This window comes from Lemur catta, chromosome 14, assembly GCF_020740605.2.
Source record: "Lemur catta isolate mLemCat1 chromosome 14, mLemCat1.pri, whole genome shotgun sequence".
NCBI lineage: Eukaryota > Metazoa > Chordata > Mammalia > Primates > Lemuridae > Lemur > Lemur catta.
Window position 1 is genome coordinate 33,411,423 of NC_059141.1, and position 17,888 is coordinate 33,429,310.

Genomic DNA, 17,888 nt, shown 5'->3' on the forward strand with positions numbered 1-17,888 from the left:
AAATCAGCCGGTTTTCTGGCACTTTAGTTTGAAAAAATTTACACCGCAAGCAAGCAAGCCTTCCTTTCACCTCTTAGGTGCTAACTGACGAAAATAACCGGTAGAGCTACTATGACTCACAGAGCTTTGCTCTCAGTACACACTCAAAACATGTAGCTGAATTGAATTTAGCTGTTATTTTAAAGCCATACGTGACAAACGTACGTGACAAATGTACTTTCGTGATCTTCCTGAGAAGAGCAGTATAAGTGTCGCAGGGGCGAGGAAGCCAGAGAAGTTGGGAATGCAGGGCGCAACAAAACGTCTGCACTGGAGCACACTGCCTCTTTTTGAATCCTTGGCTCCTAATGGTGCTTTGGGCAAACTACGTAAATTTTCAATGCCTCACTTATTAAAATGGATCGCTGCAAGGCTTAGTTGAAATAAACAGGCGCCCATGAGAACCACCTGGAGGGCTTGTAAACCAGACTGCAGGACCTCACGTAGCGAGCTGGAATCTGTTAGGTCTAGGAAGGACCGAAAAATTGCATTTCTAACAAATTCTCGGGCGATGGTGACGCGGCTGGTCCCGAAACAGGGACCGCAAGTGACTCGAGGCAGGAGCTCGATACATGTTCACTACTAACATCACCAAGCGGCCCACCAGCAGGGCCCGTGGGGTATCGCACCGCAGGGAAGAGCGCCGGCCTCCGTTCAGGTGTCCCTGCCAATGCATCTCGCCTCCTCTGCAGGGAACAGATTAGAACAGGGAGGCAGCTGGACAGCAGTATCGCTGCCTTACAGAGGGGGACCCCTCTCTCCAACTTCCGCCTCTGGGGAAAAGCGGGGACCGTCCACCACCGGAGTTCTGCTCTCCTGATTTCGCAGCCGTTTGCTTCTGGCCGGGGCGAGAGCCGGTCCTCCGGGCGGGCCGGGGGTCGGAGCGGCGATCCCGGCACCCCAGTGCTGGGCGGAGGCAGGTGCGGAGCGGAGGCCGGAGCCTGGCGGGAGGGCGTGGCGGGGGAAGAAGGCGCTCGGCTCGCGCCCCGCCGGCTCCGGGGTCCGTGGCGACCGCCCGCGGCCCGATGGCCGGGCGGAAAATGGCTGCCCGGAGCGCCGCGGACAGTCACGTGTCACGCCGATATCGCCGCACGCCCCCTCCCCCGCTCGCCGAGTCCCGGACCCCGCAGGAGGCACAGCCCGGGGCTGCCTCTCGGCCACGGAGGAAGCGCGCCGGGGCGGAAGGCCAGCTCTTCTCGCTGTCCGCCTGTAACCCGCGAGCCGGGCTTTCGCGCCCGGAGCCGAGGAAAAACCTTCCTTCGGGCGACCCGCACCAGGTCGGGCTACTGGGCATGCGCGGGGCTCCGGCCCGGGCGCCGCCGCTCTCCGGGTTTTCGCCGCCGCGCGAGGGGCGGCGGGGGTGGGGCCGGCAGGGGCGGGGCGGCCGGGTCCTCTCTCCGCTTCACGCCCCTCGGGCCTCCCCCGCGTTTCCTGGCGTCGCGGGGTTTGTGTGTGTGTAAGATAGGAGTCTATAGTTGAGGTTTGAAAACAGGCCGTATAGTCTGAGATGCGCCTTTTTTACGAATGGTCGATCAGGAGTTAATCACAAGTGTCGCAGCCCTTGGGCTTGGTGGGGCAAGAGAATCCAAGTGTAGTTTGCCAACTCGCACCCGAGCCCGGCCTCCGCAAGGCTGAGTTCGCGACCCCTGCTTTCTGACCAGCTCCAGCGGCGCAGCTCTCCGGCTCTGCCGGGGTGGTTCACCGTCCCTGACCGTGAACCCCGGCGTCCGTCCGCCCTGACTTAGCGGCCCCCAAAGGCGCGCAGGCTGGGCCGTTCTCGTCGCTGGGGAAAGCGCCCGCCTCCCCAGTTTCCCATGGCTTGAAAGTAACAAAAGGGGTCCAAGCCCCGACTGTCCATCCGTGCGCAGCGAGCCCGGGTCCCGCTCGCTCCCGGGATGCGCACTCCGCAGACCCCGCCCGGCCAGCCCGGCCCTCCCCCCGGCCGCCGCGAACACCCGGAGGAGCGGACTCGCGTCGCGCGGGAAGCCGGGCCGGCTCGGGCAGCGGACTGGGCATGCTCGGCAGCCCGGGAGGCTCGCTGTGGCAAGTCGGAAGCGTTCGCACCAGCTAGGCAGCGGCAGGGCAGCGGCGGCGGGCGGCGGGCAGGACGGGAGCGGGAAGGGCCGGCCGGGGCAGGCTGCTCTCCCCTTGCGCCTGGAGAGCCGGCCGGACAGCGCGATCGGGGTGCGGAGCCCGGAAGCTGCCCTGCCCCGGATTTCATTCCGCGGCGGGGGGCTCGGCGAGCGGAATTCCGGCGGCTGCCGCGACTCCCGAGCAAGTGAGTCGTGGGGCGGGGGCAGAGAGCTGGCTTCGCGTTCGCGGGGGGCCGATGGGACACGCGTCTCTTGGGCCCGGCCTGACGCCGGGGAGCGGGGCGGGCGGGCAGCCCTGGGGCGAGGGGGCGTGAGCGCAGCCCGCGCGGAGCCGCGCGCGTACCTGGCGGGCACTGCCCCAGTGCTGCCGCTCCCAGGGGTGGGCGCGGGGGGCGGTCCGGCAGCCAGGATCCCGGCTCGGAGGGGGCGGGCCGCCCGTGGGGCTCCCGGGCCAAGTTGGGGCTGGGAGGAAGGAGGGGGTGTCAGTGGGCATCTTTTCAGAGGTGCTGCGTGCGGGCTGGAAGGCTTCCTGGGGTCCGATTGGGGGCGACCGGCAGGCGAGGAGCCTTCGGGCAGTGGCCCGCCCGGGGTCCGGAGACCTCCAGGGGCTGACCCCAAATCGCGGCCCCACCCCTACGGCCCAGGCGGCGGCGTGACAGTTGGTACCTTGGGGCCAGATTGCAGCCGGCCGGGCGCCCACGGTTTCGGGATCCCCCTCCGCGGCCTCCGGATGCCCCCCGACGATATAACAGGTGGGACTCCCCTTAGGAGAGAGCTCCTTCTCTCCAGGCGGGGTAACAGCCCTCACCCCCCACCAGGCGGCTCTGAGACCCCGCGGGGCTGTCTCTGCCGGGCGGGGGTGTTCAGGGGTGAGGCCTGGAGGGGCCATTGGCGCCGCCCAGAGCTGGACCGCCTCTCCAGGACGTGGCTCTTCCGTGAATGAGGGGGTCTGCGCGATTCCGAGGCGACTTGTCAAGGGCAAAGCAGCGACAGCAGCGGCTGCGTCTCCCCAACTTGGGCTTGTCGCTTTCTTTCTCGGGCCGGGTAGGGTGCCCTGTGTCCAGCTAACGGATTCAGCCGGGCGTGTTCTGGTTTACGCTTGTTTCTCCCTGGGGTGTCGCGAAGTAAAGATCGGGATGAGGCTTGCCAGGGTCTGAGCGAGCGAAGAGAATCCGGGCAGGTGCTTCTTGGATGTTTCTTTTCACCTTCAGACAGTACAGACTTAAGCAGTACACGCTTATGAAACCAAGAGTGAAGGCTGCTTTCTGAAAGGGAAGTTTATTTTCTATGTTACGGGGCCTGTTATTTCAGCTCCCGTGGCATTTGCCTTTCTGGACCTTTAAAGCTGTTTGGACAGGTTATTTTGCTTTCAGATTTAGGGATGTTTCTGGTTGGCTGCTTGGATGTGAGGTGGTGAATGCCTGTTATGGTGTGCTGTGAACTCCCCACGCTTCTTGGCGCTGGGGCTTGAACCAATTCAGTGGGCCGAAGGAGAGGAGTGGGATTGGTGACGTAGAGACGCGATGGGAGTTGTCTAGGGCTGCCCAGACGGAGCGGGGTTGGAGGCTGTTTTGGCCTGTGCAGAACGGGAGAGGGCTGGGCGTTTCATTGGTCCGAGTGTAAGATGTCCACGGGAGAAGCTAGGCGGGGGTTGGGTGCCTGTCTGGTCAGTGCTCCAAGGGAAGCCCAGGGATGTTTGGTGATTCAGCAGGTGGCAGCCTTCCAGCTCCGAAGACATGCCTTGGCCAAGCAAGGAAGCAAGCAGCAGCCTGTGCCTGTTGTCGGAGGTGCCAGCTTTGGGGGAACCTCCAGGAGCTGCCTTCTGCCTGCAGCAGCTCACTTTCCTTATCTTGCTTCCTGTGTAGGTCTGGAGGCCCTGTTTTTTTGAGTTTCCTTACTGCTTCTGTTAAGCTATGTAGCAGATTTTTTAGTTTCTCTGTCTCTGTGACTTGCTGGGTAGCAGGGAGTGGCAGCTGCTACCAGTGAGTTTAAGTAGCTATTCTGCAGAAAGGGATAGCTCTATGTAAAGTAGTGAAGTAGTCTTTTCCTTCTATTTCTGCTTCAAACACTACAAATTTATGGTTTTAGTAAAATAGTCAGATATATTTCTGCAGCTCTTTCAGTGCTGGTGGTGAGCTATTTCAAATATCTAGAAACATTTTTTTTAAAGAAATGAACTCAAGGGATAGATTAAACTGATATTAAAGGGCCAGAGTCATTGAAACAGTGTCTTCTTATTCATTGGAGGATCCCTAGCATCTAGCACAGTGTCTAACTTGTAATACACAATAATTGCCTATTCAGCTGAAATTAAAGTCTTCATAACAGAAGAGCTTTTCAATATTCACCATGTTCCTCATCTATTTTATAAAACCCGTGTACTGTTGCTTCATCTATTTTTAAGTCTGTAATCGGGGTTTCCCTTCAACACAGAATAAAAAATACACATCAATGCCTATTACGTTTGACAGTTAAAGGACTTTGTATGTGTTCATAAGACGTAATTGCCTGTGTTGACCGTAGACATTCAATTTTAGCTTGAAAACTCAATTCTTTTCCTTTTCTGGTTAAATCCTTTAATTTTGAACTTGTGGCAGATCCTGCACCTCAGCTAGAAAAATAGGCATGCTTTGCTAACGTGTCTCATGAAAATCTAAGGGACTCCTGAGTATAGCCATTAGTATTTTCTTAAAAAACAAAAAGTGCTCCTGTTGCACATCAAATATGCTTTAATTTATAGAACTTCATTTTATACATTTCAGGAAAACAGTAAAATTCCTAACCCTTTACCATCCAATGAAAAGTGCTGCTGTAGAAAAGATAAAACAGTGTTTTGGGAATAAAACTTGCAGATTGTTTGCATACAGGGGACAATGCCTCCAAGTCTTTGGCAGGGAGGCATGAGTGTGCAGCCACTTCATTCTGCCCATTATCTTCACTGTTCTGTGCCTTCCTCCATTTATTTAGATATTCAGCTATTCTTGCCCTAAAGACGTTTCTTAGTTTGGGCTTGCTTATTTGAAACTGCTGCCAGAAGGATCTGTTGTATTTTTCTCACATAAATTCAATCAATGGTGATTTTTATTTTCTGATTGACCCATGCATTTTCCTACCACTTCATATGGCAAACTTTTCAGTGGCTCTTGGAAAGAGCTGTGGCCAGTGTGCCCTTGTGGGGGCATGGCAGATTATAGAGGCTTTGTCTTTGTCTTTTTTGGATGGCAGCTAAGCCACAACAGTCTCTTCTGGAAGAAATTATTATGACATGCCTGGTCTTAAAGATTTTTGGCTTTTCTGTTAAAGGCTCTTGGTCAGGAAGATAAATGGTTATTTATCATCTCCAAGAGCGTCCCTGTAGTTTGTCACCTTAATTAAGCTACCCAATCACAAGAGGACCTTATTTTGGATCTGCCCACTTGGATGTGGGAGTTGGTTGGGAGGCAACATTGGATGTGGGGGAGGGGGAGATAGCTTGGTTTTATAACTGACTTCTGGTTTCAGTAAAACCTGAATTGAATGACTGGTGAACAAGTGTAGCTCAGTCTCTGCTGGAATGTTTTGCTCTTCTCCCTGGTCCACTTTATCTCCACAAATAAACAACACCACATACATAAACCTACATAAATTTAGAGAGAGGGACACACACAGATCTCTAGACACAAATAGACACATACACAAACAGAAGAGAGAGACACAGAGAGATGTAGGGACATACACTCTTGCCCAAAAGCCAAGAACCCCCACTTCTTTTTAAATTAATATGTCAAAGAGGGAAAATCCAGGGCCTAGTAGCAGGTTGGATTCTGGGGACCTAAAATCACCCCAAGCTTGTATGTCAGAGAGATTCCTTTCTACTTTTAGTGGCAAGCTGATCTGCCCCTTTTAATGGTGCAAAGCTACGGGGGCTGTACTGAAATGACTGCTGTGTGTAAATGAAGGTGAGTGGGGATTTAGAGAACTTGGGTGGTTTTTGCCTTTTAGACTGCCGGTGCTGATAGTTAACATGTCTCTGTTCTTAGCACAGAATCCTTTAATTGTGCAAAAGCTTGCTTGTTTTATTATTTTCTCCTTCATTGCCACTCCATTTCTCTTTCCACCAGAGAAGACTTCTCACATGTGTTGGATATGTTTTTGGGTATGTACGTATTCTTGTTAAAGATGTTGAGTTAATTTGTGAGTGCTTTTAATTTACATAAATGGTACTGTGCTGTAAATTTCATTCTGTTTCTTTTTCATTCAACATTAACATTTTTTATTACGGAAATTTGCAGACATTCATGAAAGTCAAAAGAATCTCAACATTTTGTTTGTGAGATCCCTGTTAGTGTGGATTTATCTATGACTCCCGAATTGCAGGGCTGGTCTGTTATGTGTCCACTGCTTTTACTTTCCCATTTCCCTAGTGATGGATGCTTAACTCACCTCTGTGCTTGCTGCTGCGAGCCCAGTTGTGATAAACATCCTGTATGCATTTTCTTAATAATCTGTGTGAGCATATTTCTAGCGTAGGGGGTCTCAAAGTGTGGCCCACTCCCAGCATCATCTGCATCACCTGGGAACTTGTTAGAAATGCAGATTCTTGGGCCGAAGCTAGACCTCCTGAATCAGAAACTCTGGAGGCAGACCCCATAAACTGTGTTTTAACACGCCCAGCCTGCAGATTCTGATGCATGGGAAAATTTGAGAACTACTGCTCTGCTCTAAGAGTATGTACCCAGGGGTGGGATATAGAGTACAAAGCTGGTTTTCCTGAGTATTGCCAAATGACTCTCCAGAGTTGCTGAGCTGGTTTATGCCCTCACATCAGTGCATGAGGATTCCTGATTCCCCACATTCTTGCTAATGTTTGATATTCACCAGCTTCTCAATTTTACCAATATTTGGTGGCTACAAAGTGGGATCTCATTGTTTTAATGTGAATTTATGTGATTTCTTAATGAATTTGAGCTCTTGTAATATATTTGTTATCTATTACAATTTCTTTGAGTAGCCTTACTCTGCTTTTCTGATGAGTTGATTTGCAGATGTTTCTCGCATATCCTATGTGTTAATCCCATCCTATCATCTGTCTAGTAACTTTGTTAATGGTAACTTTCAGAAGATTTTAGTTTTGATGTATCCCCAATCCATTAATTTTTGCCTTGTGTTGCACTTTAGGAATGGTCTTTTAAGATGATCTTCCTTACTCCATGATTACAAAGATATTCTATATTCTACTAGTTTTTCAGTTTTACCTTTTACATTGAGGGCTTAAATCTCTTTGAGGTTTGTTTTATGTGGCATAAGGAAGAAATCCAGCTTTATGTTTTTCCTTTCCATTTTGTGAGACAGTTTTCCCAAATCATCTATTAAACAGTGTACTCTTCTCCTCGTATTTTTTTATGGAGCAACTTTTACCATATGTCAGGTTCCCACAAACACGAGTTTATTTTCTCAGTTTCATTGGGAGTTATAATTTACATGTGAAACCTGAATCCCTTTAAAGTGTACAGTTTGATTGCTTTTGACAGATGTACATTCCTGTGAAACCACCACTGTCAAGGTAGAGAGCATTTCCATCACTCCCAAATTTCCCTTGGGCCCCGTTGTAGTCCACCCCTCCCTTTGTCCCCAGACTCAGGCAACCACTGATCTGCTTTCTGTCACTATAGATTAGTTTGTATTTTCTAGAATTTTATGTGTGTCTGGCTCCTTTAATTCAACATACTGATTTAAAATTTTTTTTTAAATTGTGGTAAAATATACATAACCTAAAACTTACCATTTAGCCATTTTTCAGTATATAATTCAGTGGCATGAAGTACATTCACTTTGTTATCACCACTACTTATCTCCAGAACTTTTTTATCACCCCAAACTGAGACTCTGTTTCCATTAAATTCAACATACTGTTTTTGAGATTCTTGGGGGGGGGGAGGAGGGAAGGGCTGTGCTATAGTTGTCAATTCTATTCCAGTTATCTGTTTCTATGTCAAATTATCATTTTTTAAATTATAGCTTTGTAGTGTGTTTTATATGGCAGGGTGAGCCCCTGCTTTGCTTTTCTTTAGACCTTGACTTGGTTATTTGTGGATCTTTGTTCTTCCATACACATTTTGGAATGCTTGTAAAGTTCTCAACAGAGTCTAGGAAGTGTGTTGGGCATTGAATGTATAATATGGGGAGAAGTGACCTTTTCTATCTTAATATTGTAATTCTATCCATGAACATGGTCATCATTTCATTCTGTTTAAAATGACTTTTTAATAGGGTTTAAAATTTTCTCTGTCACCGTAACATTTTTTACAAAGGCGATTTGTTGCTTTGAAGAGAATTTGAGTCTAGGTCCCTTAGTCCTCACCTTAGAGGTAGGCAGTGTAGGGGCTTTAGGAACAGATCTTTTAAAATCTTTCTTCATTTACCAACCTTAAGTGACATTAGTCAAGTCACTCACCCCTGGTAGCCTAGGTTCCTCCTTCCTCAAACTGAGATGACAACACTCTCCCCCACTAGGCGGCTGAGGGGTTTGGAGTACAGATCTTGAAACAGAGTTGCTGCTCTTTGAATGTTGGTGGAATACCTCCCCTAAGGCTGGCTTTAAATAGCATACTTTTATCTGTTTCTAAGGGTTGATTATGAAGAAGTGTCAGGAAAGCAAAGTGAATAGCTTACCAATTAATGTGTAACTCTGAGTCTACATGTGCAAGCCCATGCTGCTGCCTAGTTTTGTTGGATTTCACAGAAAGTATGTGTACTCCCAAAGAATTTTATAGTCCAGTGGGGAAGAAAAGGCTAATGTATAAGGAACAATTAGAGAACTCTATGTGACAGATGGTATATAATTAGGGGTTAAGTGGTGCAGTACCAGGGGAGTTGTGAGAAGAGAGAAATCCTGCTCTGTGAGAGTTTTGGTTTGACTTGGGTGGAACTAGATTAGAGAGGAGAGGAGAGGCTGGAGGAACCAAGAATAATTAATTAGCGTTTCTGCTGAGGGCCCAGTATTGAACCCCGTGATGGTAGTTTTGCACCTAAACTTAAGTGTCTTAAAATTAATGCTGTGGAATCAGTGATAAGTGGCTAGTGGATGCCTAGATAAGCAGTAGCTTTCTGTCTTACAGTGCAGTGGTTAAGAGCACTGGCGTGAGCTAGACGGCCTGGGCTCAGATCTCGGTTTCACCACTTAAGAGCTATTTATGCAGACCTTCTGTGTCTCACTCAGTTCCCCCCAACTCTACCTTATAGGGTTGTTGTGGGGACTGTATAAATAAACATTTGTAAGGCACTGAATACCTGGCATGGTAACCACAATATAAATGTTAGCTGTTATGATGATTGCTTTTGTTAATATTCATCATATTCCTCTTGTACCTCTCTTGAGGTATGTGAAGCTTTATGCCCCAGAGTTGGTTGGCTTTTGTTCCGAAAGACCTGTAGAGTGGGCGTTTTCCTCACATTAGCGGGCATGTTGTAGGCGCTCAGGTTGTAGACTGAATGAGTAAATGCTGAAAGCAGGTGGAACCAGGTGCAGTTTCTCTTCCAGGATGTCCTCGCTCAGAGCTCTGGAATGGAGTGGGGGGAAAAAGTCAGGTAGTAAGCATGCAGGAAGCAAATTTTACGTTGCTGTACTCTTAGTTCTGATTAGACCTTTTGGCACAGAGGTAGTAATCATAAGGATTCCCACTTGTTAAGGGCTAATTGCATGCCAGACACTTTCTAAGTCCTTGACCTGTGGACTTAGGGGGACTCACAGTATCCCCTATGAGAGGGATACTATCATTATCCCCTTCTTGGAGACATGGAGAGTGGGGCACAAGTAATTTGCCCAAGAAAGGAGGAGAAGGAATGCCTGGAAGGAGTTTAGTGCTTGAGGCCTTTGCCAGGTTGTAGGTACTGTTGGTGGGGAGCCAGCGTCTTTACATAGAATTGTGACACACAGGTTAGCCGAACAGGGCCTTCCCAGGACCTTGGATGTTTATCAGCCTAAGCCAGTGACTCTCAAATTTCAGCTTCTATCTGAATCACCTGGAAGGCTGGTGTTACGAGCTCCAGGGCTGGGTCCCGCCCCTACCTGAGTTTCTGAGGCCAGGAGCTTGGGCAGGCGGCAGCAGGTGATTTACATGACTAGTGTGTCCCCAGGTGCTGTGGATGCTGTTGATCTGGGGACCACTCTTTGAGAACTCCTGCCATAAGCAGTATCCACATCAGCGAGGAGCCAGCTGCTCCTAGTTCTGGTTAACAGTCAGGTGGGATGATTTCAGATGAAGTAAAAACTGAACTCATGTGGGCCTATTTATCTAGGACAGCAGAGGGGTGTCTGAGCCAGTGCACTAACTTGCTTTTCCTGCTCGCCAGTGTTTCTGCCATGGCTCCAGAGAGATGATCATCCAGGGTGGAGTGAAAACTTGGAAATGTAAGTCAAGACTCATAAGAAGCTGAAAGTGCCAGCTGGGCATGGTGGCTCATGCCTATAAGCCTAGCACTCTGGGAGGCCAAGGCGGGAGCGTGGCTTGAGCTCAGGAGACCCGTCTGAGCAAGAGTGAGACCCCCGTCTCTCTCAAAAATAGAAAAGATTAGCCAGGTTTGGTGGTGCTTGCCTGTAGTCCCGGATACATGGGAGGCTGAGGCAGGAGGATTGCTTGAGCCCAGGAGTTTGAGATTGCAGTGAGCTAGGCTGACGCCACAGCACTCTAGCTTGGGAGCTGGGGTGACAGAGCGGGACTCTTGTTTCCAAAAAGAAAAAAGCTGAATATGCCATCAGTGCATCTCGTCTCAGGAAGACAGCCTGATTTGTTTAGTTATTCCCCCCCCCCCCCCACTCCTCAGCCATCAGCCTGATTTATTTTTATTTTGTTATTTTCTTATCATCTCCCCACTCCATAGGCCAAAAAAAAAAAAAAAAAAAGACTTTCTGTTCACCATTTATCCCCATGGGAAAATTTAGGCACAGAAACATTAAAAATTAAGACAAATAGCTTGACAGTGGAGGCAGAAGATAATCTTATTTGACTGGTTTAATCATAGTAGAAAACTATTTCTAGGAAAAAAGAGCTTTGTAACTTTCTCCTCCAGCAGCCATGGGGTCAGATAGTTACCATGTGTACCAAGCTTGGTACAGGAGCTACACAAACTAAGTCCTCAAGAAGTATGAACTGTTATTATTGTAACAGCAATAGTTTTCTGTTTTGCAGTTCGGGCTATTTTTCCTATTCAAGCAGTGTTATGTATATAAAACTGTAGAATGAGAAACTTAGAATTGAAAGATTTTGTAGGAATTCAGGACTTAGAATTAACCCAGGAGGACAGTGCCCGTAAATTGTATGTGGGAAGAAATGTTGGTCTGGGTTTTTTTCAGTGCTAGTTGTCTGGGCTCTTCTGAACTCCATCAGCCTGGAACAGCGCATTTGCTCAGTGAGGGGACTTGGGGGGCAGAGAGGAGGGGGAGATTGCCAGGGACAGACTGTGGAGGCTGGGGAGGCCTGTTCAGGGATGGAGACGCTCTCAAGCCTGGTCTTTTTATAACTCAGCATTGACCACGGCAGTAAATGCATGTTGTCTATGGGCCCAGACCCCTGGTAAGCCTTGGGATACAGAGATACGTGTGGTTGGGTCTGGTCCGTGGGAGGTTAGAGGAGAGACAGACAATTTCATCACCAAGTGGTGAATGCAGCCTTGCAGCTCACACCAAGCCCCCTGGGACAGGGGTGGGACGGAGGTCACCTGCTCCAAGTTCCCCATGTCAGAGCACATAGAAGGGAACCAATACCATGGGATGGTGTAGATGGAGCCAGAAGTGGTATTTCGTTTGAAAGTAACATGAAGTTTCCGTTTTTCTTGAGATAACTCTGACACCAGTGAGGAGTCTAGGAAGGTGTGTGCTGTAATTGGTCAGCTAGCAAAGGGAGAATCAGAACTGGGACTGCACCTGGGAAGTCATAGGAGCACTTAACAGTTTACTTTCTTTGACTTTAAAAAATGTGGCTAAATTTTAGCCAGCTTCTAGGAATATAAAACCTGGAGAAGATTCACAGCTTTCTATCTTTAAGGTAAATTAGCTTTTGAAAGAAAGACTCTTTATTAAAAACAATTTTATTTTCCTTTACTTTTTGACTAAGTGTTAAATTCCACTTCTATTTTTGTTTTCAGTGGTTCCAGTTTCTCATTTTCTCCTTTCTCTCTTCCTCCCTTCCTCCCTCCCTTCCTTCCAATAATACCCTTCTACATAATGTGCAAACTGAGATACCGTATGTGCCAACAGAGTGACCTGGGGAAACGGGGGCTTCTGCTTCCATGTCTGTGAATGGAGAGATTGGATTAGCTGACCCCTAGTGAGCTAGTCCCCGGATTCCGTGACTCCTGCGATTAGGGGACACCTAAAGAGAGTGGCTCAGGAACTCTACATCACCAGCAGTTATTATCCGTTAATAGAAAGGAAGCGCATTTCAGCACTGCCTTCCCCAGTCCTGTTTAGTTGCATGTCAAACCACTGTGGGAATACCAATAAGTGGTTGATCCTTCAGCTGTGTTTCCCGGGTTGTAATTGATGCTGCTCCTGGCAGGCTGTCCCTTTTCAAGGAGCAAAATGTGGCTGTTCAGTCTTATAAGTTTCACACAGGTATACTGTGTGAATCCATGAAGGACAGGGAATGTTGTAACTAATCTCAGGTAGTGGGGTGGGGGCTCCTCAGCTAAGACAGGCAGGTGGATGATGCTTAACTTGGGAAGGGAGTTCCCCAGAGTCATAGATGAAGTGAAGGTTGGGGATTGGAAAAAAAAGTCCTGAGGAGCAGGGTGGCGGAGAATAGGCCTCAAGAAAGTGATCCCATAAGGCAGAGAGGAGGGTTAGCTGAAGGTGGTACCCGGCCCACTCAAAGACAGCAGCAGAGATCGGGAGGGGCAGGGAGGTTCTGCCCCAGATTCTTTCCTAACAGACACAGGCTGAGGTTTGGGCTGAAGTCTGAAAAGGGGATGGGGTATAGATGTACCTGAGGCCAAAAAAGAAGAGGAATTTATTACTCTTGAGGAGGCTCTGAAGGGAAAGGGGAGGGTGGAGGACAGAGGACAGGTGGGTCAGTGGCTGGGGTGAAGGTGCAAAGGGAGGTGGAGCAGGGCAGGAGAGCAGACGTGGCTGGTATGCTGGAGAAAAGGCTGCGGGACCAGAAGGGGGTTGTGAAGGAAACAGCCTGCATGGGAGGACCGTGGCCTTTGGTTCATGCCAGGCTGGCCTGGCCACCTGAGATGGAGGGAGGGCCCGTGAGGAATAGATGTGCTGGCTGTCCAGGCACACCTGTGAGGTTGTAAAAAAACTTCTTGAGCCATTTGTGACATGGCAGGACAAGTGTCCTCTGAATGATAGGAACTGAGAAGGCAAGGCCCCTGGAGACTCCATCTGGGGAGTGATAAAGAACAGAGGGGCTTGGGTTTAAACCCTTTGGGGCCACGGGCTTTCTCTCATGTGAAATGGGAATAATAACCGCTATGTTTCAAGTGCTGTGGTATGAAGATCCGTAGCGTGTGCCATAGTAGTACAGGGTAGCATTCTGCAGTTTTGAGGTGGCCTTGGGAAGTGGCAGCAGAGGGTGACCCAGAGATCCCTGCTGATCCATGCCAGTTCCCTTTCCTCACCTGGGGTGGCCTGTTGACCTGTCACCTGACTAGATGCATCATGAGTGAGACTTGGAGCTATTGCACAGCCACTGTCCATGTGTACCCAACTTACTGGCCAAGTGTTGTTGAGATTTCCACTGCCCTGTGTAGTCCCTTCCTGTGTTTCCAGCTGATCTTAACCCAGAGCTTGTCCCTGTTGTTTCTGGTTGTTAGTTCACTCTCGGCATCCCCAGATCCCCAGTGCACAGAATGTCCCGTGTATGTCATTGTCTTCGTGGATGGCCTCAGTCTCTAGCCTGAGCCACCAGAATCATTGGGACCAGCAGCTTTGACTTTGGACAAGGATAGTATATAGGTGTGAACAGAGCAAAGTCTCAGCCCGTGTGGAATTTTCTTGGTAATGGGGCAGACAGACAGTAATCGGGTAAAGAAATCTGTAGCATGTCAGGTGATCGGGAGTCAAGTCCTCCCCCATCCCATGCCTCTGAATGGCTCTGCCACCCATTCACAAGGTCAGTAATTTGACTTTTTTTTTCCTGCTGCTGTCCGTGTATCCACACCTGAGTTACTCTGAAAGGCTCTGCAAAGTTACAAGCAGTTGGCTGGGCAGCGTTCCAAGTTTCCACGGGGCCCCAGCTTTCCCTCCCTTTGATGTTAGAAACAGGGACATGCTCAGGAGTTTCTCAAGCCTCGTTTTGCCCGTTTGTTCGAAGGCCCTCTCAGTGGCCCAGAGGTTCTTGTTGGGGTCCATGGATGGGTTTCACAAAGCCACCAAAATCAAACTTATCATTTTGGGTGTATTTGAGTGTATTTTTGGGGGGAGAGTTCCCAAGGCTCTCATTAAACTTTACAGGAAGGTGTCTGAAAGGTCTGTTTTTATGAAAGTGGGTGATGAAATTATGCCATGGAGAGTTTCTCCCCATTACCATCTTTCTCCTTTTTAGAGGAACTAATGGGAAGTGACTGCGTAAACTGGGGAATTGGTGGGGGAGGCAGACACACCCTACAGCCTCATTGACATTTCTGTGTCTTATGAGTGGGACAGGTTCTGTTTTTGCTGTGAGGAAATACGAGAAGCGAAATGATATGGCTGGCAGCACTGGAAAACCAGCTAACGTCGTGGAAGCAAAGGTGGGGAGCTGCGTGTGGTGCTGCGGTGTGGTTTTGTCCTCCAGTGAGCAAGAACAGCAGCTTGAGCCATTGGGAGGAGTGCAAGAGGCCCCTTGGAGCAGGTGCTGCTTCTCAGATTTCTGATCTGATGGGCTCTGAAAATAGGTCTGGAGAGGAGAGTGTAGGACTGTGGCTGCTGATGTCAAAGGCACCTGTTTTAGGAGATTCCTCTGCTTTAGAAATCCGTAGTAGCTTACCTGAATAGTGACTTTCAGGACTATTGCTTTCAAGGTAAGGCTATGGAGGGCAGCTTTGAAGAGGGAGCGCACAGATGCACACATACTCTTTACCCAGCAATTCTACTCTCAGGGATTTATTTTAAGAAATAATCATCCCAGAGCTCTTTATCATAGTGAAAATTTGGAGACCTAAGTATCCAACAACCAGGGATTGGTTAAACAAGTTGTTATATGTATATCTACACAATGGAATACTAGGCAATCCTCAAATATTATCTAGAAGAATAATCATAAAGTTCTGAAATATTTTTATGTGCAAAAAGATATATACTGCTTTGTTAAAAAAAAAAATATTCAGAAGGTGCTGGTTGGGTTGCCTGCTATCAGCCAGGTACCTTGCTGGGCACTGTTGATGCAGTGATGAACCAGGCAGATATGGTTCTTGCCCTCAAAAAGATGTAGTCTAGAGGGAAAGAGGCCATATTGACTCTGTCATAAAATAACATTTGTATGATAAATAATGCACAGGTTCCACATCCTCAGATTGAACCAACTGTGGATCAAAAATATTTGAGGAAAAAATAACAATATAGTAATAAAATAAAAATGAAAATATGGTGTAATAACTGTTTGCATAGCATGTACATTGTATAAGGTATTATAAGTAATCTAGAGATGATTTAAAGTATATGGGAGAATATATGTCGGTTATATGCAAATACAGTGCTGCAGCGTTTTGTATCAGAGACTTGAGCATCTTTGGATTTTGATATCTCCATGGTCCAGGAACCAAAATCCTGTGGATACAGAGGTACAGCTATACTCATAGGAAGACCACAAAAAGAATGAAAAGAATGACACCCTTAACAGGCAATTTTGCCACTGGCATAGTCATATTGAGTGTGTTTCTGTTATTAACTACATCTTTGACCTGACATCACTGATTTTATAGAAAGCTTGAAGTAAATAATCAAGTTTTCATACTGATTAATGCTCTATAGTTACAGTATCTTCCTTACAACTGCCCTTTCTCTTGTAGCATTGTGCAAAGCTGCTTGAGTATATGGGTGTGGTGGCGGGGACACAGTCCTTTAGGAGTAGGCACCAACCCCGTAGGGAGTCTATGTGAATGGCAACCCTGGAGTCTTGCAGTGCACAGCCTGTGCTGACTGCTCAAGGCTGCTCTGCATTTGCCTTCCAACCAAAGATTGGTTTTCCTTTAAGGACATTCTTTTTCTTTTTCCTCCTCTTCTCCTCTTACCCTTTTTACTTCCTTTCCCCTGCTTCCTTTTGCCCCTCCTCCATTTAGAAAATATATAGGTAAAAGAGTATCATTCATAACCCTATCACTTACAGAGAATCATTGTTATCCTTTTGGTGTATATCCCTCTGATCTTTCTTCTGTAAATATATAAATATCAGATGTGCACCAAACATTTTGACAAAATGCTGAAAGCTTAATTGCTAAAAGGAATTTAGGCAAAGCTAAATCTCACTGTCCTAGAATGTACTTCTGGGATACAAATCTTAAATTTTGTGAATATTATTACAGTAATAGCATTCAAATTATAATAGACTTTGGTGTTGTAGTACAGGAACTTAATTTCTTTTTTTTTTTTTACAGCTGATTGATTTTTAAAAAATTTTTTAACATCTTTTTTTCTTTTTAATTTCAGCATATTATAGGGGTATAAAAGTTTAGGTTACGTATATTGCCCTTGTTCCCCCAACCCCCCCAATCAGAGCTTCAAGTGTGTCCATCCCCTAGATGGTGCGCATCGCACTCATTATGTATATATACACCCATCCCCTCCCTGCCCCCACATCTGCCTGACACTCGATTAATGTTATTCCTAAATGTGCTCTTAGGTGGTGATCAGTGAAACTAATTTGATGGTGAGTACATGTGTTGCTTATTTTTCCATTCTTGGGATATTTCACTTAGTAGAATGGGTTCCAGCTCTATCCAGGAAAATACAAAAGGTGTTATATCACCATTGTTTCTTATAATTGAGTAGTACTCCATGGTATACATATACCACATTTTATTAATCTACTCATGTATTGATGGGCACTTGGGTTATTGCCACATCTTTGCAATTGTGAATTGTGCTGCTAATAAACATTCGAGTGCAGATGTCTTTTGTTCTTTTGGGTAGATGCCCAATAATGGGATTGCTGGATCAAATCATAGGTTTCCTTGTATCTGTTTAAGGTATCTCCATATTGCTTTCCACAGAGGTTGCACTAGTTTGCAGTCCCACCAGCAGTGTATGAGCGTTCCTATCTCTCTGCATCCATGCCAACATTTATTGTTTTGGGACTTTTTGATAAAGGCCATTCTCACTGGAGATACGTGATATCTCATTGTGGTTTTGATTTGCATTTCCCTGATGATTAGAGATGTTGAGCATTTTTTCATATGTTTATTGGCCATTCTTATATCTTATTTTGAAAAATTTCTATTCATGTCCTTTGCCCACTTTTTGATAGGGTTGTTTGATTTTTTTCTTGCTGATTTTCCTGAGTTCTAAATAGATTCTAGTTATCAGCCCTTGATAGGATATGTAGCATGCGAAAATTTTTTCCCACTCTGTAGGTTATCTGTTTGCTCTCGTGACAGTTTCTTTGGCTGTGCAGAAGCTTTTTAATTTGATCAGGTCCCATTTATTTATTTTTGTTGTTGCTGTGATTGCCTTTGGGGTCTTCTTCATAAATTCTTTGCCTAGGCCAATGTCTATAAGAGTTTTTCCCACCTTTTCTTCTAGAATTCTAATGGTTTCATACCTTAGGTTTAAGTCTGTTATCCACTGTGATTTGATTT

The 17,888-nt window shown here is 47.2% G+C and overlaps 1 protein-coding gene across 4 annotated transcripts in view; it reads left to right on the forward strand.

Moving 5' to 3' along the window:
* Positions 1-936: 936 nt before the first annotated feature.
* The window catches only part of SGMS1 (sphingomyelin synthase 1), a 280,335-nt gene continuing 263,383 nt past the window's right edge, over positions 937-17,888 (forward strand). For 3 of the 4 annotated variants that reach the window (XM_045569232.1, XM_045569231.1, XM_045569228.1), the window contains exon 1: positions 2,047-2,317. The gene's annotated coding sequence lies outside the window, so the exon portion shown is untranslated. Of the gene's footprint in view, positions 960-2,046; positions 2,318-17,888 lie in introns of those variants that run through there. The other variant, XM_045569229.1, reaches the window with a different exon arrangement.